Here is a 26,694-nt window from a genome sequence, read left to right as displayed (position 1 = left end):
ATCTACCCTGGTCTGAAGTAAAGGTGTCCTATATAATCTCAATGTAAACATAATTACAATTACCGTATTTGCCGGACTGTAAGACGTATTTTTTCACCTTTATAATAGATCCTTATACGCCGAAGGAGAGGTCTAGCATTTCACAAGTTTGTGAATTTGGTCAAAGCTTCATCGACTGCTGTGAAAACTAAGACAGGGGTTGAAGTTTGACATCAGTAATGCACTGGATGGTACAGAGGACAATTTCTTGTATGAGGACTCAGATTCACATTTAGAAGAGGTCTCATATTTAGCTCTGGATATTAATTAAGATTAAAATGTATTCTTTCCTAGTTAGATTAGGTAAGTTATTTGTTGAAAATAGACATACATATTAATATTACTTCATATTTGAAATACTGTAAATTAATTATAATAAGTGATAAAACTTTTTCCTCAAAAATGTGTACACGTCGGTGCATCTTATACGTAGGCAAATATGGTAATAAACAATTTATATATTTCATATTATTATGTAAAAGCAATTAGGAGAACATCTTTAAGGTTAAAACCAAGAATTATGGAAGGCTAATAAAGGTTTCTAAATCATTGCTTCTTTTCAGTGCCACTGGTGCGACGTTTACTATTGAATGACAATTGGGTGTGCTCAATATCAAACTATCATTTTACTTATCAAAGTATGAATTTTTAACCCTATCCAATATAAAAACATCAATTGCTATTGTATTTTTAACATCATGGTTACAACACAACTTCAAGTTGGTTTTTTTTTTGCGCTCGCTCGCTCGCTCTGTCAGTCTGTCTATCTCCCTCTTTAAAATTTGATTGAAGGAAAACATATCCGCCGCACAATTTTGAAAGAAGCAAATAACGGTTAATTTCTCCCAACAACCGAGAAGGAATAAAATGAAGTTAAGAAGATATCAAAATGCAATACAAACTGCAATATACTGACTAACCTCTCCACCAATGAGATCGGCAAAAATACCAGTAACGAAAAGCACACAATAATGTTTTCTTATTATCAATTTATACCAATAGTAATATTGATTATATTCTGACCACTACTACTTCATCAGCAAGATCCCTCACCATAAATTCCTGGTCCAAAAAGGAACATTCTACCTTCTCTGATGAAAAGCGATTCTTGGCCCTTAGTCAAGAAATTTCTGCGAGCGCCCTTGATTCTGAGCTTCACGTTTCAAGAACGCACGCACACGTTCTCCTCTCTCTCTTGAATGGTGTTGTTTGGAACACGTGGCAAAGCGCCAATTTACAAGTCGAAATTCCCCATGATTTGGGCGGTTTCGTTAATCAACTTTGAAAAACCTCTCCACACGTCATGTGAACACGTGTTTCAGCCTACAGCTTCGAAACCGCACATTTTCCCGACTCGAGCTGACTCACCGAAGATAAGTAAGTCCTTGGCATTAGCCGCGAGAATAAAGACTCCTTTTGTACAAATCCTGAACTCAAATCTATGCTTCAAGTACGAGACTGCACTTGCGTATGCAACGTACCATCCCTTAACTTTCTTTCAGATATGGTACTATTGGAATTGGATTGGTAGAGATGAGGTAGAGATCCCCTAGCCGACGTCCGTTGGGGAGCAGTTAACACATCGTACTACGACCCCCGCAGGTCCCACGTTCGAATACCGACCTGAGCATGGGTGTTCTTTGTCAGTGTCCCTTCAATTTCGTCATGCCATCACTCATCCCCACCCTCGCAATTAGCCAAAACCAAAACATGTCTCCTAGGTCCTTTGAGATTACACTTTGGTGGGATTACATAAGAAAAAAAGAGTACCAAACTCATGATTTATGTCGATGATTCAAATAGCAGACTAATCAGTGCCATTGCCACAGCTGACGGAGACACGTTACACCGGGTGAGGAAACTTGGAATACTGAAATGATGTACAGTCGCCGGTAAAAAAAATGGGATACTTAGATCTGAAATACTAGCTTCCCTGCAAGGCGACAAGTGGCTTTTAATAGTAAATTTTCAATGGAAATTTCTAATACCCTTGCAGGGAATTTCAGGATCTAGATGTCATTATTTTTGCCTGTGTCTTGATAAGTATCATTGTTGTCACCACTTACTACTTTCATTGTTTTCCTGTATTTTTTTGTTACTCCGCTTTTGGCAATTTGCAAATGAAGAACACAATGATGACACTCATTGGTTCAAGGTGCAGAGGTTGATTCAAAAAGAGAATGGAGCCTACAAACTACTATGCTCTATTTTTCTGTAATTTTATTTACAACATTGTATTGATAAATAGAAATATATGCATAAGAATGTATTAACATATAGTATTGTGTTACTATTAGGAGCACCTCATTGCAAAATTAATATTAATTGTGATAAAAAGTTGAAGATAATCCAATGAAAAAGTATTTATAAGTTTATGCGGTAATGTACGTTGTAATACTAAAGATGTGCCACCAAAGATGCACATGCCGAAGAGGACTGAACACAAACAAAAGGAAACTGAATTGTCATATCACAGTCCCAGTGGCGGCGATTAGGGAGAGGGGGCAGTTGCTCCCCACTTTTTGCCACTTTTGTCCCAGCACTATGCTAAACCTTATCAACAAAGGGAAATAAACTGTCCTTGCTTCCCCCCCCCCTCTCGATTTTGGAACACAATCGCCGCTACTGCACAGTCCATATTATACATTTGTGTCATTTTGAGAGTCATGTTGTTCACACGTTAAGGACCCTGTGCAAAAATGTGACAAAGAAATTAAGTTTACCAGCAGGTCGCGTGTATCAAAATGGTACACGGTGTAAGTTTTTCAGAACCTATGCATCATTTGTACGCACAAACAACATGGATAGAGGATCAAGTAAAGGATAAAGTGATAAAATTAGTAAGGTTGTAAATACGGCAATTGCAGAATTGGTTTTTTGGGCTCTTGCAGTAGGTAAATGGCGGTAGTGCAAGCTTAGAAATGCAGCGTTACTTTCATTGTTTAGTACTGAATTACATTGTGTAATGGGTATTTTTTTTTTTAAGTTTCGTTCTTGAACTAAAATTACAAATCATGAGGGAGACAACGATGGATGAAGACTGAAAAAATCTCCAGCAGTCTTTATTGACAGTACCATGCAGTAACAGCGGCTCTTCTGATAAAGCGTTTACCGATTCTGTTGACATCAGGAAGAGTATTTAACCAAAAGGAAATTTTGGAAGAAAATTAAGTAATTCTAATATTAATCAATGGGTATAATTTTGATACACATGTCCTCACAAAGTTCGAACAAAAATTTACATAAAAAAACCATGTGCATCAATATCGTACACATTAATATATATGTTAAAATAGCCTCGGCTAATAAAATAGTGAAATGTGGTCTAGGCATCTAGCGGTTAACATGCAATCTTCATAGATAGCCTGTAGCTTTAGACTTTTCCAGAAATACAATGTTGGTTTATTAAGAAAAGATTTGAGGGGAAAATCTCCTCCTCCGCTGCTCAGCCTTCTTGAGTCAAGAATGGTGATCGATACCTCCTTGATGCCTACAATTAATCATTCAGAGTCTGAAACTAGCAACAAATAGTTTATATAAGAGCATACGCGATCGGCTCCTTTCACTTCAAAAGGAAATACGATTACCTCTTCAAGTAGTCTAAGCGCCCTTCTGACTTTTAAAATGCGCCCTCCCCCGAACCCTTAGAGACTTTGCAAAATAATAAACTTTTAGTGTACCAAGGGAACAATCATCATCCTCTATCATCCACCCTTGATAGAAAAACCACTTATGCTGATAGAGGTCTCATTAATTTGTTTTCTTTTCGTACCAGTGAATACAAAATTATCCACCCGAGGCCCTCATTCCATGTGAAAGTGTCCCTGAACCTCAATTTTTAAAATTTAATGCAATGCTGGAACTTTATCCTATCTTGTGAGTGAACAATCTAAAATTGTCTTTTGGATAAAAACTCATTAAGTTAGAATCTAGAAGGTATTTTGCATATTATTAGTTTTTTTAAACTTTTTACTGTGTTCCACCCGTGACAACAAAAAACAATATCTCCTTTAAATGTTACATTTCCCCTTAAACTCCACTAGAATATTCAAAGGTCAATTACCTTCTGTCTCTGTCTTAAATAATTAATTGTTCATCATTTTACAAGTGACAGATATTAAAATAAATTCCATATTAATTGAGGAGGCAGTGTTTCGTCTGTCCCACCCGTGACACAAAATTGTTCACTTATAGCTATAAATCTGGGAAAGTATTTTAAGGGTAGTTATGTTTAGTCAACAGTGCTAAGTTTCATAATTCATTACACAGAAACTGTTAAGAAAAATGTTGCTTAACCATCAGTAAAATAGTTACTTTAATATAAAAAATATAGTCCGCGTGCTCCACCCGTGAAAATGAAATGCCCCACCTCGAAAAATCTTCTAACAATGAAGTGAAGGTATGCATTAGAGTTGATAATTTGGAAAGGAAAACATTCTGGAGCTGACTCCCCCACCCTCCCCGTAGCTGATTTGTCCTATTAGGAAATCCGGGCCTACTATCACAATACAAAAACAATCAAACTATGAAACGCACAAATAGACCAATTACAAACTAAAATTGAGTAACAATGCAATCCGTGCTCCACTAATGAACTTAATGGTATCAACAATGATCCAATTTCACTGGATTCCGAAGTGGAAAAACATGTCCACTGTTGCAATGCTAACAAAGCGGGCAGGTTTGTATTAACCACGTCGTTCGCGATGAATTCGTCGGAAATCCATTTAATGAAGCTTCTCGTTTAAAATTAGCAGTCCGTTTCTATCAACCGAAGCGGTTAACGCATTCATGCATCAAACAACATTTCGACAACAGTATTGGAAGGACTTGATGGGAACTTTGGTGAAGGAGTGGTTGTACTTATTAGTCAATACTGTCCAAATAAAATACAAATTTGTTCAAAATTAATGTTACCCTTCTTGCATGTCTATCGAGTTCTAAGCGCTGTCCATTCATCTCGCTTCCTTGCACGCTAACTCTTCAAGAGAACCGTACAGAAGTGGATGTATTCAAAGGCTGGGAGCTCTACGAGGTGTTTGAAGAAACTGATGGTGGTAAAGATAATGACTCAAAATTGCGAGCAACGTAGCATAAAAATAAATTAATGTACGGTAAATATGATAAAATAATACATACTTTGAAAATGCTTCTACTTTCCGAACACACCTCGTATATTTAAACTTCAGCTCTTCATATATCTGCATGATGATGGTATATATGACATAGTATAGTATAGTAACGGAGGAAGAATGTCGAAAGATGGGGTCACAAAATTCTACTTATCACAATCATCCTTCAATTTCTACAGCTTTCGTTTCAATACATATTTCCCATTTCCGAAATCTTATTCTTTAATGCCATTCCTGACATATTCCTACATCATCCATGAACTTTAAAGTTTCATACTACAACTACACTTTAAAAAACCCATAACAACAAATTTAGTATTTATATGATACATAAACTGTTCTAGACTTGAGAGAATTACTGTTATGTAACTTACCAACGCCATGTAAGGTGTGAATGAAATGTCATTACATACCTGAAAAGAGAAAATATTATGATTTAGTTTTCATCGTGTTATGCATTTAGTACTATTATAATAATAAACAACATGATTGAATAAATTACAATAAATAGTTGCAGTCAGAATAGATTAAAAGTATTGCACTTATCAGATCGGTTCAAATCGCTGATAAATTAAAATGAAGAATAATGAAGTAAAAATATAGTAAGTAGCCTACGTGAAGGAAGCGCCCAGATACGGTGTGACGGCTGAGGATGCGCCTGGCTTGTGGGAGAGTTCAAAAACGAAAGGGAAAGTGGGTAGTAAAGTAATAATAGATCTGTGTTTCGCTAATTTAGTTTATCATCATTCGCATTTTTTGTTTGTGATGACTGTTACAGCTCTTAACAAAACCCCTTCGCAGTGTAAGAAATATCGTTTCCAAACAACCTGCTTCCTCGTCGCCGTTCCATTTGCAGTCGACACCCCTATTTTGTCAATAGGCTCTTCCAGTTAGCACATGCGCACTTGCGTCAATACTCGTGACTAACGAGGACAGACAGTATGAGAAGAAAACACTTTTCCTACCGCTAATACAAGTGCCAGGGCCGGGACTCTCCCCCTTGTTTGAAACAAATGTGTTCTCCTAATTAACCTCAATTAAAATTCGCGCGCAAACAGCGCTCACACCTATCCAACAAAACTGTCATTTAACTGTACGTAAGTTCACTTACACAAATTGTCCTGGACAAAAAATTGTCAATGAAAATTTCGCATTATTTATTTCCTTCTTCTCTTAGGTGATTTACACTGCTTTTACTGTGCAGTACGAGTACAAATTTTACAACATACGAGGAATTGTTAATAAGTTAGTATATCTAATACAATAACACTGTATGTTGCATGATGCATATCTGCTGTCAATGTAATAGAGCACCAAGAGTATGACTGTTTGGGCTAGAGGTCAAAGGCCAAAACGCACCAGCCCAGTAAGAGCTATTATTCTATTCTACTCCACGTATTTTTGTCATGTGACGGCTCATTTCTTTGGCTAATTGTGGCGATGAAGATGAGTGAAGAATGGATGAAACTCATTAAGGAACACTCACAGGTAACACCTATGCCCAGGACAGGATTCGAACGCGGGAACTTTGGTGTATTATTATAAAAATTAGAACTACGTTTTATGTGCTGCAGCTTCGAAAATATATAGCACCAAGGACCAAATCTTCTCCGTGTGTTGCGTGAAGCAGCGATTTCCTCGTTCGATAGTTTACTTTAGGTGTTAGTGGTAACTTTCCAAGTTTATAGAAGCTCGCCGACCAAGGTTACTGGCTCTTGTATGAGATAATGAATAATAAATAAGTATGTATTTACCAATCCGCATACCCACGAAACATATTTTCTCCTTTGTAATGCACGTTTATTTCAAGGCGTGAAGTGTTTTGGAGGCTTTTCAATCTTTATGTAATCAATGGAGAAAGTTTTTCCCTTGGAAAACAATTCTCAGACGGCATTTGCTTCCATAGGGTGTTCATTAAGGATTTTAGAACGCCAAATAAAACAGTGTCCGAAACAAAAGTTCCATCTTTGGGCGCCATTTTGGCGGACAACCTACAACACCTAAATAGTTGCAGTTGTGCACACACGTGCTATTTTTGCGGCTAGCGAACAACATATGTAGGCGCCATTTTGGCAGCTAACGTTAAGGTTGGTATGGAAGGGAGACCGAGACTTAGTTTCAGAGCCTTTGGTGCGACATTTTAAAGATTTACGTAACCAAATTTACTATGCCACTTCTTCAGACAAACGAATCGGACATTTGATGTTGATGGATAAGTCACATTCGGTTTACGGTATTTTCAAATTCAATCCATCAGTGGTAATTGTGAAACTGATTAGTGGCATTATGACGATAAATGAAGGTTTTCGAGAATTTGTAGCTTTGAAACGAGGAGTCAAACAAAAAAAAATATGAGAAATGTTTGCCTTAATATCCTCTATACGCAATTAAATTTTGTGCAGTGGCTATCTGATTTTTTAAAATTCTTTTTATAGTACGTATTTCCAGACTTGAGACAGGCTCTTGCCCTTCGAGAACTAGGCTGGTATTTCAAAACTCGAGACAAAAGACCGAGACAGACATTCACAACTGAAGACGAGACCGAGACTGCCAGCTAGAGTAGCGTTCAACATCCGTCGACAAATGTTATATTCAATAGTTAAAATATCAGATGCTGGTGCAAACGAGGAACTGCTGTCTGACTATTTCAAAACCACACCACAATGAGTAAAAACACTGCAATATTAATTTATATGCATTACGAGGGTCACTAAATATATTTTGAGCCTAACAATGAAAAAACAGGAATTTGGCATTGAAAACTGATTTATTGTTTTTCGAAGTATTCTTCTTTATGGTCAATACACTTTTGCATTCGTTCGAACCATTTGTCAAAGCAGTTTTTCCAATCTTCTTGAGACATCTCCATAATATGGTTTTTGAACGCATCAACGGCGTCTTCCGCCGACGAAAATCGTTGTCCACGCAATTTATTCTTGACATTCGGGAACAAGAAGAAGTCATTGTGTGCCAAATCAGGACTGTACGGCGGATGACCCATCAATTCGATTTTTTGACTGTTCATAAAGTCGGTTGTTAGACGAGATGTGTGACAGCTGGCATTGTCTTGATGAAGAATGATCCGACGGCGTTTGTTTGTTTTCCGTATTTGACCGAAAACCTCTGGCAAACAAATTGTTGTGTACCATTCAGAGTTGACCGTTCTACGTTCCTTTAAAGGCACAGTTGCCACATGACCAGTTTTCCCGAAAAAACAGGCGACCATTTGTTTCGACGTGCTTCGAGCGCGAACAACTTTTGTTGGATTGGGTTCATCTTGAAACACCCATACAGTCGACTGCTGTTTACGTTCCGGCTCATATGCATCTATCCATGATTCGTCACCTGTTACAATCTTATATACGTCTTTTGAAGCACCACGATTGCATTTATTGAGCATTTGTTTGCACCAATTGACGCGAGCGTCTTTTGGAGTTTTTGTCAAATTGTGTGGGATCCAACGAGAACATACCTTTCTCACAGCTAAATGATCATGTAATATTTTATATATGCTGGTGGAACTAATGCCAATGGTTGCCTCAATCTCACAGTATGTCACATGACGATCTTGCAGTATTAGGGTTTGCACAGCATCAATGTTTTCTTGAACAACAATTGATTTTGGACGACCTTCGCGAATCTCGTCGGTGAGCGAATGGCGGCCACGATTAAATTCGTTCTACTAGCGTTTCACAGTGGCAAAGGATGGGGCTTCATCGCCAAATGTGGAAGTAAGTTGATCGATGCACTCTTGTCTTGATGATCCACGTCGAAAATCGTAAAAAATCATCGCACGAAAATGCTCACGAGTTAATTCCATTTTATTGTTGTCGCGCAATCTCCAAGGCAACATAAACAACACAAATGAAGCTATTGACAAAACATTTGAAGTACGTTATGGTCAATAATGCCAGACGATTCCGTGCAAACGTCAAATCGCGCCTAACTTCAATCAATGTTGCCAAGGCTCAAAATATAAATAGTGACCCTCGTATTAAAGCATTGAAACGTGCATCGTACGGCGGAACTCCGTTGGCACCATAACGTTTCGAAAATCGGTCGATATGCCACACTTCAAAGTTTAATAATGTACAGAACTCAAATCGATTAGCAGGAGAGATATTTGCAGACGTAGAGACGGCTCTGAGGGACGGCAATGACCACGCTCTTTTTTACATAAACCAAATTTAATTAACTACGTTTCTTGAGTTTGTGTTTTTTAAGTCCACTTTATGCACAGTAAGGCTAATCGGGACTGGACCTACAGTTTAAAGTGGAATCCGAACCACTTGTGCCTCCACCGGGTATCGAACCCGGGACCCCTTGATTACAAGGCGAGGACGCTACCACTGCGCCATCTGGGAGGCCCAACTACGTTTCTTCTTCGGACAAACCAAAATGTTATATATCTGATTTTTACACAAAAAATATGTATTTTGTTTATAGTAATAGCATTAGTAATAAGTGTGAATCTGTACTGCGAGGTTGCACATATATTCGGTATATTTTCATTTTTATTAGGGTCATAACATTGAAACTAGGCGTCAAACAAAAACATGTTAAGCCTCCCTGATGGCTACAACAAAACTTGTTTTCGTCAGTTCCTTGGATAGCACGATATTATGTGGAATTTCCCTTGTTCTTTACATGGGAATATATCGTGTTGGCGATGATGCCAACTATTGTTATGTCTCGCTGCCTCGCGCGTGATATCAGTAGTTTTTACTTCAAAGGCCTTAAAACATTTGAACTGTTTTAAGGATAAACAAATAATAAATTTTTATTAAGGTGGTGAAGCAAACAAACCCGCAGTTTTCTTTGCAAGCTCGAATTTTGAAGAGCTTGTTCCATCTCGTGTATCGTCTCGTTTTCAAGACAAGACGAGAAATGTAATATGTCGTCTCGTGGGCAACACCGTATCTGATAAAATGCAAGCATACGACAGACCTCAAAGACCCTTGTAGTTTAGATTCGCATAGGAACCTTTACGCTAATAAATTTAACACTAAAATAATTTCAATGTAAAATTAGAGATATAATTTGAGAACAGTCACCATTGGACCTACGTCAGAAATACTCATCTCGTCTCTCACCTCCATCCATTCTCTTGACCACCCACAACGATAATTCCAGTGACAGGATAGTGAAAACATCTTAAAATAACTCTGCCCCCACCTATGCACGCCCCTTCGCTTCTGGGAACACAGCAGCATGTGATAAAAAGCTCACTTTCCGCAGCCCGGGCTGACAAAAATTATGCCAGGGTCACCAGTTCCTTATGTACCGAACGTGCAAGGCGCTCTAAGATCTCCACCGAGTTGTAAACCGAAGGTTAACCGACTGTGCCGCGAGACTTTTATATATACTTTGAGGCGTAATGAGTCATTATGATCACCGGAGGTTGACGTTACAAGCAGGGTTGCCAGCTCAAGGGAAATTTCCCCTCAAGAAAATATTGAAAAAATCCCTTTACAAATTTGAGAGCAAAACTATCCGATATGTATATAAGGCACTGCGTAATGGAACAAGTTGAACATATCTTCATAATCAAGATTTACTAAGTTACTTAATGCAGTGTTGCCATGTATAAACTGATATATTTTTTTTTAAAAAATAAAAGTTCCTAAAATCTCTACAGAGGGGATACATTGATAATTTCTAAAGACGTACGTACAGCCAAGTATACAAATTCTCCATCACTATTCATCCAGAAGTTTCGACTATGATATCGCTGCCGTCTTGTAACCAAGGGGTCGCGGTCTTGATCTCCGATGGAGGCTCATTTCAGTGTTTCAGATCCATTATAATCTATAGATTGAGTCTCCATCAACCTATCTGAGCATTAAGTGGACTTAATCTTCATTGACTATTATATATATATATATATATATATATACACACATACATACATACATACATATACAGGATAATTCAGTAAAAGTGTGCAAAAATGGAAAAGGAAATAGGTGATGCGCCACTGAACAATTTGGAATAGGTTCGGAAAAGCTAGCGTACCGAGATACGGAGCACCGCCTTCCTTCAGTGTGGATGTCCGCAACTATCTGGATGCTACCTTTCCTGTTCGCTGGATTGGATGGGGAGGTTCTATTCCTTGGCCTCCGAGGTCACCCGACCTGAATTTATATTTTTCGTCTTGGGATATCTCAAAGCACTTGTTTATGAGGGCCCAGTGGACACATACATGGAATTAGTTAGGGTTGTCGCCACTTATGATGGGATTCGTAATAACCTAGGGATATTTTAAAGGGTGTGGCAAAATTTTATACACTGCTGTCATGCTTGCATTCTGGCTGGTCGTCATTTTGAACAACTGTTGTCAAGTACATAATTGTACGTTGTTAGCACTTGTTTGTCAAAGCTATGACATTAGTTTCCAAATGTACAAACATTTAACTCATACACGTCAATGTCAATAAATGTTGCTACTCATTGTACGTCAGCAATGCCCATACATGTCACTTATTTGTCATTCCTATGTCATTTATGTCATTTATGTCCAATATCCCGTTACGGTGGCTTCTCCGAACTCAAATTGTTCAGTGGTGCTTCACTTAATTCCAGTTTCATTCTTGCACGCCTTTACTGAATCACCCTGTATATGGGGATGATCACGAGAGTTAATGTCAGAGACTCTCGATCTTGTTTGAGACTTTATGATATTGAAAGTTCAACCTAAACCAAATTTACTTGGAGACTTCTTCACGTGTACTAAGCGGATATCTGCCTAATTATTTGTAATCCATTAGTGACAGTTGTGTTTCGGGATTAACGTGACGTTTTTCGAGCGTCCGTAGCGTCCAATCGACGCATCAAACAATTTATTAAGAAAAGTAGTTTTAATCTCAATGACCCGTGTACGCTACGCAAGGTTGCGGTGACAGGTTGGGCATGCCGTTGATACTACGTATATATATTTCGAAACTGTAGAAGAGACGGAGTTTCGCCCTTCGAGACCAAGTCTCGTGTCGTCTGAATACAATCCTTAACTATACTCATCCATTTTGTTTTCTTGCGTCGCTTTCCTGTAACTTTTGGCTAATCGGAACGATGAGGATGAGTGATGATATTGAAGAAAGAACACTCACAAAGAACACACATACCCGTCGTCGTAGCCAGGCACGTATCTAGAAGTATGTTTCGGGGGGGGGGAGTCCGAACCAAGTGCCTCAGGAATAATAAAAATAATAATAATGTAAAAAAAGGTAAAGTGCTCCCCTGTGCTTAGCACCACGCCATGAAGGCGTATAGGGGTGTGGGGCCTCCCCCATGGCGCAGTGGTAGCGTAATTACCTTGTAATCAAGGGGTCCCGGGTTCGATACCCGGTGGAGGCACAAGTGGTTCGGATCCCACTTTAAACTGTAGGTCCAGTCCCGATTAGCCTTTCTGTGCATAAAGTGGACTTAAAACACCAAATCACACTTACAAAGCGTATAGGGGTGTGGGGGTAACGCCCCATACTTCTTGATCCGGTCGTGAGTGGGGGTGATGTGATCAGCATCACGCCCCTGACCGCCTTTACCCCCCAGGGTTTCCCCCAGGTACCCATGTTATTCGACGCTGGGTGGGCGCCTAGGCCGCTTCCATCGTTAGAAAAGTTCCCGGATTTGAACCGGCCGGGGATCGAACCTGGGACCTTTAGTATGGTAGTCAGACGCGTTACCGACTGAGCCACCGCGGCCACACTAATAATAATGTTTACATTAAAAAAATATATTAAATAAAATTAATACTAATTACAATACATAAATTAATATTAATTATTATTACACGAATAGGTAAATAGACTGTATAACAATAGTTATATAACAGTGCATATTTATTACGTAGCTTACCTGTAGTTAAGATCGGAATAATTTACATAAAAACAAGTGCCCTGGCAATGAAATTAATGTCAAGTAGATGAATAATTGAATATTTATCGAATAACAAAAATGATGTTACTTTTCTAACGGTGGAAGCGGCCCCGGCGCCTACCCAGCGTCGAATAACATGGGTACCTGGGGGAAACCCTGGGGGGGTAAAGGCGGTCAGGGGCGTGATGCTGATCACATCACCCCCACTCACGACCGGATCAAGAAAGTGTGGGGCGTTACCCCCACACCCCCTATACGCCTTCATGGCGTGGTGCTATGCACAGGGGAACACTTTACCTTTTTTTTACCTTTTATGTTACATGTAGTTGGAGAAAAGTAAGTTTCTGATTAATATTTTGTGCACATTGAGTAGTAGTGTCCATAAATCTTCTTTGCAATGTCATTCAAAGCAGTATGATCTCAATATAATCCTTGTCTTCTAAAAAGTTCAAAGGAAATTATACAACAAATGCTATACGAGTACATTTTCATTATATTTAATTTTCGTACTTAATAAGTCATTCTGGTGAGGAGGGGGGGGGGGTCCGAACCCTCTAAATACGTCCTTCCTGTTCTTCAAAGAAGTATGATTAAAATTCCAATATAATCCTTGTCTTCCAATAAGTTCTGAGAAAATTTTACAACAAAGGCTAAAATAATATATTTTTCATTATTTAATTTTAGTACGTGATAAATCTTTCGGGGGATCTGGACCCCCCCCCCTAAATAAGTCCTTGGTTGTAGCGTGCTGTACTAACCACTCCTCTCACGGAAAACGGCTCCACTTGTTTTGTGCAAAGCGAGGTTCACCAAACCTTGAAGGCAGGGTGTACAGTCATGGAAAAAAGTTCTTCCCCATAAGGCTTTAATAGGAGCAAGTAATGCAGGAGGGTAGGCAACACATATTGCACCCTTCGATGATCGGGTGATTTTGCCTGTCTTAACACCGAGAAATGTGTTCCACGCGAAGGTCAACATGACAGGAAAGCAAAGAGGGTCACGTGACTATTGGTTACGTGGAGTGTTGTGCTTCTCCACGTCCCCAGTTCTTGATCCACATTGCAGAAAAAGTAGAGCTGCATGCAATATATGAAAATAGGTTGTTTTCAACTACACGCTTAATTATGATTTTCCCAATTGTAAATCTATCAGACGTGTCTCCCGATTTAGTCGGGACAGTCTTTTACTTTGAATTCCTGTTTTTTCATAGGCGTAACTTGACGGGAGCAGAAAGGGCATTTGTAACCCCCCCAAAAAATCAGGTTTCTTAAAGCTGCTAAAACAGGAATTAAATACTATGATTTGACGCGTCCAAAAAAAGTATTATATTGAAAGATTGTTCCCAAATACGTAGATAGCAACTTAATACTTTGAAAGTGTCTCAGATTTGTTTATTATGTCACATCTTAGTGTGGCACAGGTCTACTACAAAAGTGGAATTTCGTAACAGAAATATGAACCCACTCCTTTTATTTCGTAGCCGATTTCATCTTGAAACTGAAATTAAGAATATTAGTTAACAAGGTAAAAAGGTAAAGTTCTCACCTGTGCTTAGCGCTACGCCATGAAGGCGTATAGGGGGTGTGGGGGTAACGCCCCACACTTTCTTGATTCGTTCGTGAGTGGGGGTGATGTGATCAGCATCACGCCGCCCCATACTTTCTTGATTCGTTCGTGAGTGGGGGGTGATGTGATCAGCATCACGCCCCTGACCGCCTTTACCCCCAGGGTTTCCCCCAGGTATCCATGTCATTCGACGCTGGGTGGGCGCCGGGGCCGCTTCCAACGTTAGAAAAGTTCCCGGGCTTGAACCGGCCGGGGATCGAACCCGGGGCCTATAGCATGGTAGTCAGACGCGTTACCGACTGAGTCACCGGCACAGATAGACTAATCTGAAATGCATACAGTTTAAAGTGGGATCCGAACCACTATGTGCGATCACCTGGTATCGTACCCGAGACCCCTTGATTACAAGGCCTTACCACTACGCGATCAGTGAGGCGCACACAATCTTTGTATTTCGACCTTTTTAAACCTATATGTATCATATAAGAGGTTGTTTAACGTTGCTATGCCTCTATGGATTATATATAGCCAGTATTCGAGCACATAGCGTCAGGTTTCATAGAATATAAGCTTCTCTTGCATGTTTATGGTTTCCTGTCTGCAGTAGAAAAACTGGCAGGTTCCCGTAGCTTTTCTTTCAATAGTCTTCCAATGGTTGCATATCATATCACTCAAATTTGATTCATTCGTTGCGAACACAATCCCCGATGGCGGAGTGGGATCGTGGGCGCCTTGTAATTAAGGGATCCCGGGTTCGATACTCGGTGGAGGAACATAGTGGTTCGGATCCCCCTTTAAACTGTAGGTCCATTCACGATTAGCCTAACAGGACATAAAGTGAACTTAAGACACCAAATCAAGCAACCAACACAATCCCGTTATTGTCCAGATTATCGAATCCAGAGCCTTCGTCGCGAATAACATAAGCAGGAAGACAACATGAAATAACCGAACAGAAACAGAACCTAAAACCTACATCGGATAGATTGGATTAAGTCGACGATACAGCACGGGTTCTGAAATGAAACAGAATACGAAAGTTGAGGGACCTCTATACGCACCCACTTTTCCTCCACTCAATGGGGAAGATATCCTTCTAGCTCAGAAGCCTTTACGTAGGAGTGCCCTGAGGGAACTTCAAGGCCACTACGATAAAGTGTTCTACGTGCAGCGGCGTATACTCTGGGTCATCTAGGTAATCGCAGATGACCCGGCTGTATTTCTTTTTTTTAATATATATATATATATATATATATATATATATATATATATATATATATATACACATTTCCTCGCAATATTCTTCCAAACCAATTTCGATGCATACATTTCCTTGCTTCCAGCGCGCGAATACTTCCAATCGTTTGCCACCGAATGTCCGGGAACCTTTCTCCAGCCGGTGGAATGACTTCAGGGAATCTCACCCTGACGTCATTCCTCCCGCTTTCCTTACAACCCTTGGCGAGGAGGGAGGAGAAAGGAAAGAGGGGGAGGAAACACTGCTTTTCAGGCGCGGTGATTCCGTGCCCAGGGTAAGCTCCTTCTTGTGAGAGTCCACCGGTCGCACTCTCAACCTTGAGAGCCTTTACCGTTCCCTCCGCTCAACTAGGGAAAACATACCCGGTAGAGTGCGAAGAACAGGAAAACTGAATAACATGGGCAAACCAATTCTACGCTAATTTTCACTTTACATTTGCTTCTGTCTTGCTGATTTCTGTTACTTGAACATAAATTTATCAAAAGGGAAAAGCTTAAATATTGAAGATGAAGCAAACTGAATTAAAATTCAAGGCTTAAGCAATTAAAGCACCTATTTGCTGACTCCCCCCATCCTTGTATTTACAAAAATAGTGATTGTTTCTCCTCTCTAATCTTCAAAAGCAGCGAGAATACTTATCTCACGGAACTGAATATTTTTTTAAAGGGAAACCCCCCTCCCCCAAATCCTACAAATATCTAATTTAAAAAGTGTATAGTGGTAATTCATTTTACTTCATTAGCAGGATTAAACACTTTGCTTAATACGTTCTAATAATCTGAGATTCATCTTCAGGACTTCTAACCCCACTGTTTCAAATTTATGTGGCGGCTGATAATAAGGGATGATCCCCATCCCGAAATAAAATTCTGACTCTGACCTGCAATGATTCGAACTTTTAAAAACCTGTCAATTCGAGCTCGGAAAGGGATTTTTTTTATTATTCATAGGGAATTTCATTCTGAGCCAGGAACACAACAACAGAAGTTTGGCGCGTGAAACTGAATGCGTGTAGTCGTTGGTTTCGTGCTGTGCTTCGTGTTTATTATTTATTTAGGTGTTAGTGTTTGTCGTGATAGTGCTGTGTTAAAGGGTAATGGATGTGATACAAGATTTGCTGGTGAAACCTTTTGGAACAAGATCTTTTCAGGAGAAGTTGCAAATTGTTAATACAGGTAGGCCAGTGTCATCGCTTGAACTTATTTCTACACACAAAGACAAAATCGGGAATATGTGAGGCATTTTCGCAAGCAAATTATGACAAAACACCATGGTTGACAGGAAGTATAAGTGTTAATAAGCTTTGCATTTTTGTTCGCCGTGCTTATTTTTCGGGGCTGAAAAGAATGTATGGACGCGTGACTGTAATCTTTGCAACACTTGTGCCAAACATGAAAAATCCAAAAGTCACATAACTTCCTTTGTTAAGCTGCAATCTTTCGCCCAGACACGTATTGACGTGCAACTGGACAAACAGCGTGCTTTGGATGTAGTACAGCACAAGTAATCGGGTCCTGGAGTAAGTTGAATTTTGCACTTAAATTAATATTGCGGGTTTTTATTTCACTAGTGCACGTCTTTCATTTTTATATTTCACAGGCTGTTTTTTTATAGCTTTATAATACTGTCTTGTTTTATTATTTGAAATTCTACGCGTATAGTAAACTGCAATAACGAGAATTAATTGATTGTGATCGTAGCAATAAGACAAACATTCCGACACAATATTCCTAAATCCAATATGGAGCGTGACATAAATTGCACGGAAACTTTTGGAGTTTGAGGATCAAAAGGTCGGAGATTACCCACTCGTTAGAACCAGCATACGCCACTGTCTACGTGCAATGACGGGACCAAAACATACGTCAGATAGCTGTGTTCCTCCTTATTTCGTACGCCATTGATAACTGGAACACGTGACCTCGTCTTTGGTAGAGCACAAGCCTGCTTGCTTGCCACCACCCTTTAGTTCAGTGACCTTCGCCCGTAGTCAGCAAGAGTGAATGACTCACCAGATACTTGTTGTCTGTGAGGCTACACAAGAATAGATATTTCGTTAGTGGCTGTAAGTATTGTTTCATCTGCAGTTATATCAGTTAACATTTCAATAGTTTCCTAATGGTTACGTTAGTGATAAACATGTAAATTAGTTCTCGAGAGTGAACGTTTTATCTATTTGAACGGGGGATTTTTATAGAGCCTGCATGTATTATTTTTTCCTGAAACAAGAAGAAATTCGAAGACGCAAAAAGAGTTGTATAAGAGTAGTTAACAAAAGGAAAAAAGAAGAAGAAAACGAAAATGTAAATGCTGAAATAAATTATGGTAGAGATCGAGTGAATAACATTTTGTCATGGGGCCTCCTCGATGGAGTAGTGATAACGTCGTCGCCTTGTAATCAGTGGATCCCGGGTTTGATACACGATGGATGCACATAGTGGTTAGTATCCCACTTTAAACTGAAGGTCGAGTCCAGATTAGCATATCTGTGCACCAAACCAAAACTAAGAAAGAAATTGTCACAGTGTAAGAAAATTTCATGTTCAACCAGATACGAAACAAAAGGGAATAATATATTGCAGGTTGGAGTACACATCTGTAGCATCTAACCAGCACAATTATGAATCGCAACATATCGTATGAGATCCATTTTTATTATACATGTATGATAATATAAGATAAGTAGAGGAAAGAGAAAACCAAGCGAAACACGGACGCCTTCTCCAGAATTTCAAATCTCGTTACATAAGGTTCTGGGTTGGAGTCCCGAACAGGCATGACTTTCTTGTTCTTGCCCTTTTATCTGCTTCATTTCATCATAATTCATCGTTATGGTTTACCTGCAGGGGAAGAATAATGACAATAATTGCCAATACAAAGCCAATGACAAACAGAACAACTCGATTACGGAGGTGCCAAGAAGAAACGAGACTTGACAGTTTCTCCGCCTCTCGGTTTGTCGAATTGAAAATTGCTCTCCCGTTCTCGGTCTCGACTAGTTAAATATAGAAATCGAAAATGTATGTGAATGAATATACATGTATTTTATATATTCCGGTTTTGTAGGAGATTTCGTGAGAGATGAAATAAGTACTCTTCCATCGTATTTATTTTTATAATTTTTATTCCCTGTTCGATGATCGCGACGATAAGGACGAGTGACCATTACACGAAATTGATGACGAAATAGTCAAACACCCCCGACAAGGACGGTACTCAAAACCGGGAACTTTGGCGACGATATCGAATGTCAATCACTTAATGAGCTTGACCACCGAGCCTGCTTAATGTTGTTTCTCTCAGGAAATTCGTAATAACTGTCAATATCCCACATTCACTATCATTTTCTTCATAATTTATCTTATTGTTGTGATTAACCTGAATTCAAAGAATTAGTTGAAAGGCAAAAATGCAAGATTGAATGTCTCTGATGTTACTTCGTGCCGAATAATATGACGTGGTATTATGATATGAATTTATTAATCATATAATATGCCTATTCATTCCATTGATTGATCCCAATTGAGCACACAAAATATGCTATAATGTCCACTCCATGGAGGAGTGGTTAGCACAGCGCGCTAGGATGCCATGGGTCCCTGGTTAGAATCTCGACTTGGGCGTGGGTGTCCTTGGTAAGTGTCCCTTCATCAATTTCATCATAGCATCACTCATCTTCATCGTCGCTATTTGCCAAAAGTGAAAGAATAGCAAATCTAAATAACAAACATCCAATCAAATCGAACATCTCTACCGATTTAATTCTATACGGTACCGAATTCCCACTTTATTACTGCATCTTAAGTCATTTTACAGCATCTCAATTGTTTTCCGATTCGAAAACATTTGGAATGTTGTCTTGTGCAGTTGATTGTGCATTGTTTCGTTGTTTGGATTGTTTAATTAACGTCGCATTAATTAGTTTTAGACCAATCGTGACGGGGGAAGCAAGAGCACAAAGAAAGCGAAAGAGACAAGGAAGAGACCACGGCTTTCTTTAAAGATAGCATCCCGTGAATACAACTCAAGTGACTGCAGAATATTATGAATAAAATTTATTTCGCTTTTTCCTTTTATTTCTGTTTCAGTTATTTTACTTCGCTTTTCTTCTACCACTCGCGTTACTCGTGTCGGTGAGGAAGAATTATAAACTCGTGAAATGGACGATGGTACAAAAAAATATATGCCTCTCCCACGGTTCGAAACTGTCAGTACAAAATATTGTCTTATATTTAAAATTTACGGGCAAATATGGTTTGTCAGGTAGCAATTTTCGCTTATCTCTTTCTCAAGGGGTTCCATTGCCTCTCTGATGTCGTAGTAGTAACGTCTTCGCCATGTAATGAAAGGCTTCCGAATTCAATACCAAGTAGAGAGGCTTTGGTTCGAATCCCATTTTAATCTGTAGGTCCAGTACATGAACTAGACTTAAACAATTAACGTGTGGCATGTGGTCTGTGATGAGAACCATCATTTCAGCGAACCTTCTTGACAATGACTCTAATATCACTTGAAAGAATAGTATTTCCTTACGAGTAGCTCTTGTCAAGAAACCAGTTCCTGAAATTTTCTTCTGGAGGCATCGTAGCACCCAGCTGTTTGTTGTGGCTGGGGCACGAGTCATGTGACTCATGCTATCAAAGCTCAATCCTTCCCGAGAAGTCAGAATCACCAGGCAAACTTAAGCGAATATTTTGTTATTTGGGTTGCATAAACAACAGGCTTTAAGACGTTACGAAATTCTACGTCCCGTGGCCCAGGTATTTTTTTCTCAGACTGTACCAGACACCAGTACAAATCCACCATGTGAACCCACAGGGTGTACACGTATATCTGAACTTGACAGTACGTAACTTATATTTAACACTCCAAGGGTCATGGCGCTAAAAAAGTTGAAAATCGGGTTTAGAGATACATTTGAGGCCTTCGGATGGGGAAGACTGATTTGATTCGCCCTCAATAGAAGCGCAAAGGTGGCAGCTTCCGTTGTCCAAAGTGGCCTACTGCTTGGTTGTCACCGAACCGGTAGAAAACCTGTTGGGGAGATTTTTATTCAGTGTTTCCTACAAGATTTCTCACGCCGGCAAGGGCTAACAAAGCGGTCACATTATCACACAACTAAGATAACAGCGTTTCCGTTCTACAAAAAGTTAACTCATCGATTGCCGTTGACCCGAGAAGTATAGTCCACTATTCGAGCATACATCCATGGTCAGGCAGTTAGAACACGAAATACTGAGGTCTGGTAGCAGTGGCGTAAATAACACCCCCGCAACCGGGGGCGCATGATCTTCGGGGGTGCATCAAGAATGATAGATTAAGAAAGACCGATAGTTCACAAAGTTTTCTTTTCGCACTTAAAATATATTTTCAACCAAACATATATTTTTGTGCCTCTTCAACTGCAAACAGAAAATGTTAATGACTTGAAAAGTAGAAAGTGAATTACCAGATTAGAAGGAAACCTTCATTAACTAAATACCGTGCGTCCATTTCGATCTGCAGCCGAGAGATCGGGAGAAGCGTGGCGGGCGGCGCTGACGGAGATGCCGACATTTGCGGCCTGTAATGCCCGCTTATTTTTATAGACATATGCAGACATTTATATAAATATTGCAAAACGATCACTAACCTGTGTTATAACACGCAAAAGTTCTTCTGTAATTCATCCAAGTTCTGCTCTTATATACACAAATAAATACGCTATAGAAACGATGTTAAGAGCCACAGATAAAAAAGCATTTTAATCATGGTTTTGATCAGTAACGTCCTGCTTAAGTTTATATCCTTGAAAGAGTTTTGTGGCCATGGGAATCGTTTGGAGGTTTCGAATGTGCAACACTGTATCAGGATTACACTGCAGACGAAACCGATAAAAGTGAATGGTTTTCGTGAGCTTCCTCGCAATCCGAAATATCCGAGCTCGAGTTTTTTGTTCCTTCGCGACTAGATGAAGACAGAGTTGTAAATATAGTGGCGAGCAATGTAAACCAAGAGCGTGTTAATTTCGTACTGTGCGCAAGAGTGTTATTCTTGGTTACTTGCAGTTACTTGTTTGTGTTATTGTAGTGTGTATGTGTGACGTGTCAGTGAGACGATTGGAATGCCAGCCGCAAGATTCACGTTAGAACAAAGATTTTTTATGTATGACACGTACCTACGTGAAAACAAACTCGTGTAGAGACGTGTGTAGGTAATGTGTACAGAAATTCCCATGCGTTTCAACTCCACACAGAGATACGGTTAGATATCTTGTCCTTAAATTACGAGAAACTGTATCGTTAAATTTTAAAACACCTAAGCAAAAACGACGGATTCTAACCGAAGCAAAACTCGATGATATTGGTGCAGCGTTAGAACGTTCTCCAAACAAACCTCTACGCCGTGTTTCGCAAGAGGTGGGCGTGTCAAAATCATCGGCACATACAGTCACTAAGCTACTTAAATTAAAACCATACTCTTATAACACAGGTTAGTGCTCGTTTTGCAATATTTATATAAATGTCTGCATATGTCCATAAAAATAAGCGGGCATTTCAGGCCGCAAATGTCGGCATCTCCGTCAATGCCGCCCGCCCGCCACGCTTCTCCCGATCTCTCGGCTGCAGATCGAAATGGACGCACGGTAGTTCAACCTTCGATCATTATTAAGCTAGGACTAAAACCGGAGAGAATTTGGTTATGCTACTCGTCTATTTTAGACGCTATTTATTGTGAGCTGTGATGGTTGTTTGCCGATAGGTTCGATAAACTCTTTAATGATGCATGGTATAAAGGGAAAATTAAGTAAAAAATCAAAACACGAAATGTCGTGAATTCACTTGTATGCATGTACGAGTGCCTGGAAAATCATAAAGATAGTCAAATAATGTTGCAACAAGGTCTGGATAAGTGGCGCGAAATCATGAAAAGAATTTTAGATGTAATAACATTATCCACCTGTAGTTTGGCTCTCAGGGGACATTGACATCATAGACTTGTTAGCGAGGTATGTCCCATTTCTTAAAACTCAAGTATTTTTACATATAACTTTTTTACAGTTTGTCTGTTGTCTTAACCTTTCTTACCAGTTTTTATACTGATTCAAATCACATGTATTTTCATATTTGTACACACCTAATATAAATGTAGGCGTGAATTAATATTTGAGAAAAGAAAGCTCTTTTAAAAAACTTAAATTTCCGGGGGGGGGCGCAGAGCGTGTTAGTTACACTACTGGCCAGGAGGAAACCTGTATTTCCCATATTTTACGAGTGCATGGATATCTTAGTGCTACAATACCGTATTTCACCGCATCATGGTTGTTGATTTCATGTTTTTTTGTTGTTGTTTTTTTCAAAAAGGCAGCGAGAGGCCATTATGTAAAAGTTTTTGTTTTTAAAAATTGTGTCAGTATCACCTGTACTCAAAAATTGTTCATTACTAGGGAAACTGTCTTTGGTGCAATATTAGGATGCGCGGAATACTCTTAAATATACGTTGCAGACATATTTTTCGTGACAGTTTATCGAACATTTTTCCGGTGTGAAAAAGAAGTTAACACATTAGGTTTTATTGATGTGTGCATTATAGTCCAACTATTTCACCTAAGAAAATTTACTAGTGTATCACGAACTACGCACTTCCATGTCTGAAAATTCTGCCCCGCTATCATTGATTTCGTTATCTCACGAACTGATGCAACCGTTACGCGATGAAATGTTTTCGATCTGAAAAAACAAAGTGCGCAGATTGGGCAGTGGCTTGATTGATTTTGTGTTTTAAGTCCACTTTATGCACAGTAAGGCTAATTGGGACTGAACCTACAGATTAAAGTGCGATCTAAATCACCATGTTCCTCCACCGGATATCGAACCCGGGACCCCTTGATTATAAGGCAACGACGCTACCACTGCGCCCCGATTCGGCAGTGGCGACCATTATGCAGTGAAATACAGTATATTTGGTTAAAATCTCACACGTCAGAAGAGAAGAGTTATCAAAATGCTAATATCAGAGTTCAGCAATAAAATATCATTGTAAAATATACAATGTATAAAAATATACACGTCTTAGCTGAAGAAAATTCTAAATAGTAATGAACGAATATGCACTAAAGATCTCACTGCTGTTTGCTACTTTCTTTACAAATAAATTACTCCTCTATTTCTGTCTCAAATTGAGAGTTTATTCCGAGTTTTCAATGGGAGTGGGGGCTGCTTCAATATGATACCAAATGCGGTAATAATAATCCATGCTCATGGAGGTTCATCAAAAGAGCATGTTTGTCTAGATATAAATTTTTAAACAGAACTAAGTCTTGGGCAAAGAACCAACAAAACACTAGAGCATCGACATTCATACATTCTAGACTTTCAGTAAACCATCTTGCACAGGCGAATTGAGCAACACACATTATCTTTCTGTGCAAAAGTTGAGAAGTGAGAAAATTGAAGGGGAAGAGTTAGGCGATGTGAATATATCAATATCTTTCTCTGGATGTGTGTGTCCAAAATTATGTTTATTCTTTCAGATATTTGCTTAAACAATGCTAAATTAAAACTGTGTATTTTGGTTGGATAAACTGCCCTTAACAATAACTAACAATCACACGGTTTCAAATCGAAAGGCTCCATTCTACGTAATCGGTACAAGTCTAGTGGCACACGACTAAAATTACAACCACAACCAAAGCCGCCCGCAAGATGTTTTCTCAAGGGGGGTAGCAGTGCTTAAAAGGGGGAAACTTTGAGTGATGCTGTCCCCCAGTTAAGAGAATTCTCACAAATCATCCCCAGCACATGCCTAATTTGCATAGGTCTTTCATCTGCTGTCTTTCAAGTCATCCCTCGTCCATGATTTCACACTACACTTTTAGTATTTAAATTATATGAGACCCTTCCAGATATCTCGGGAGGGGACAAGTGCCTCCCCCCACCCCCCCGGCCTCCCTTACCCACAATGAATCGATGAATTAAATAGTGTACTATTCAATTCAAAGATCGAATTGATAGCTCTGCTTGCATTTTTTACTTGTGTGTGTACTATATTTTTGCAGTTCTTCTTCAGTCTATTTTGGCTTTTGATTTTTGTCTTTATTTATGTAATACACTGAACTTCTCCCGCTGAATAAAGAAATATTCGTATACGTCGATATTCTATGTTAACCTCGAGATTGAAATTGGACCGAGATTGGATGGCAATGGACAAACAAAAAGAATGAACGCAGCGCACAGAATTGAGCATTAGATCCTCCTATCGCATGTGGTCTCGCAGGCTGAGTGAAACAAAAACATGTCATCGCGTGTGAATCACTCCACACTCCCGTGGACACTCCCAACAAGACCACGCGTTTCCATTTCCTCACCACACCTAACCCATTGGAATGAGCGTCGAGCACCCGACAAGGTTAAAAAGAAACCGACGCCTTTCCCAGCGCATGGGCAAATAATGTGACATCAAAATCCTGCAGTTCACCCTCGCGCTCGTTTCACTGTCCTCGATCGAAAAAGAAGAAAACAGCTCAGCATTCGGACAGTTACAGAACGACAAATTCCTTTCTCGTCGCCAACGAACGTGCCATGAACGGAAAGTAGGGCATTAAAACACCATGACCGGCACCTTTGAGCATTGTATACTCATTACTCATAAAATACCACTGCAAAATGAACTTGGTGGGCCACGTACAGGGTCAACTAAGTTAGTAATAAGGTGTGTTTTATACAGCGTATATTGATACACCTGTAGATTGAATTGTATCATCAGCAAATATGCTGCATAAAGAAACAAACTACGGAAGTATTAATTGAGGTGAGTGTATAATCCAAAAATCAGGCTGGCCCACCTAAAGCTTTGACAGTTACAGTGGACCAGGCACACCAGAAGCTGACGACTCCACTGAACAAGAACTTCTCGGGGACTCATCCCTTAGAACTTTGAGCAAAAGCCGAAGCTAGGGTTGAGGGGGCAGGACGAGCTATGTTGAAGCCTTGTGTCGCCGTGGCATTATACGTTCGGGTTTAAGAATACCAGAGAGAGAAACGAGGACCCGTATAATTATGTAATCACTTGTTGTTGTTTTTTCAGTTAACAATTATTTCAGATTAAATCGGTGAAACGTTGGCGTTCCATACGAAATACAGCCTGAAAATATGGATTTTAAAGTACGTACATATAGGCTACAATAGACTCTCGTTAATTCGAACTCAGAGGGAAACTAATAAGACAGTTCGAATTAACAAAAATATGTATCATTAAAGACGAATTCAAGAGGAATAAACTTCTATTCGAATTACTGAGTAGTTCGAATTAAAAAGAGTCCACTATATTTACCTATTTTACTCCATAACTACATATACATATTTATATATTTCATGACTTCTTTATATACTACGCATTTTAATAGTTTTTAAACATACTTGTATATATACACGACGGAATATATGGCTCAGAAAAGTGTCTTGAAACTGATCACCCAACAGTCGCTTCTCTGAAACGATCAGTTGGGGACTTTTAGAAATAGGTGCCTCCCATTTTGGAGGTCTTGGAAACTGAGCACACATCAGAAGACTTTCGTAACTTTAAATATGCGCCATTACTTCGTGCGAAGTGGAAAGATCAATTAGTCAGTTAGTCTGTTGCCTGTTACACGGCAACAGACATTTCATCTTTGAAAATCTGACACACATTTGTTCCTTACTGTTCAAGAGGATCGAGTGTTGAATAAAGTAACAGGCATATGTAAAATATTACTTTAATGTTGTATTTGAGATATGGTTCTGTTGGTATGACTTTACCAATTTGTTTCAAGAAATTAGAACGGAAATGCTGGTAATGTTTTAACGT

General features: G+C 39.3%; 1 protein-coding gene across 1 annotated transcript in view; it reads right to left on the bottom strand.

The window, feature by feature from the left end:
* Window positions 1–26,694, bottom strand: part of LOC145988409 (uncharacterized) — a 219,286-nt gene that overhangs the window by 173,360 nt on the left and 19,232 nt on the right. The window lies entirely within an intron of this gene.

Source organism: Lepisma saccharinum, chromosome 5 (genome assembly GCF_977018435.1).
Source record: "Lepisma saccharinum chromosome 5, izLepSacc3.1, whole genome shotgun sequence".
NCBI lineage: Eukaryota > Metazoa > Arthropoda > Insecta > Zygentoma > Lepismatidae > Lepisma > Lepisma saccharinum.
The sequence above is the reverse complement of the archived record's forward strand: the minus strand, read 5'-3'. Positions and strand labels throughout refer to the sequence as shown.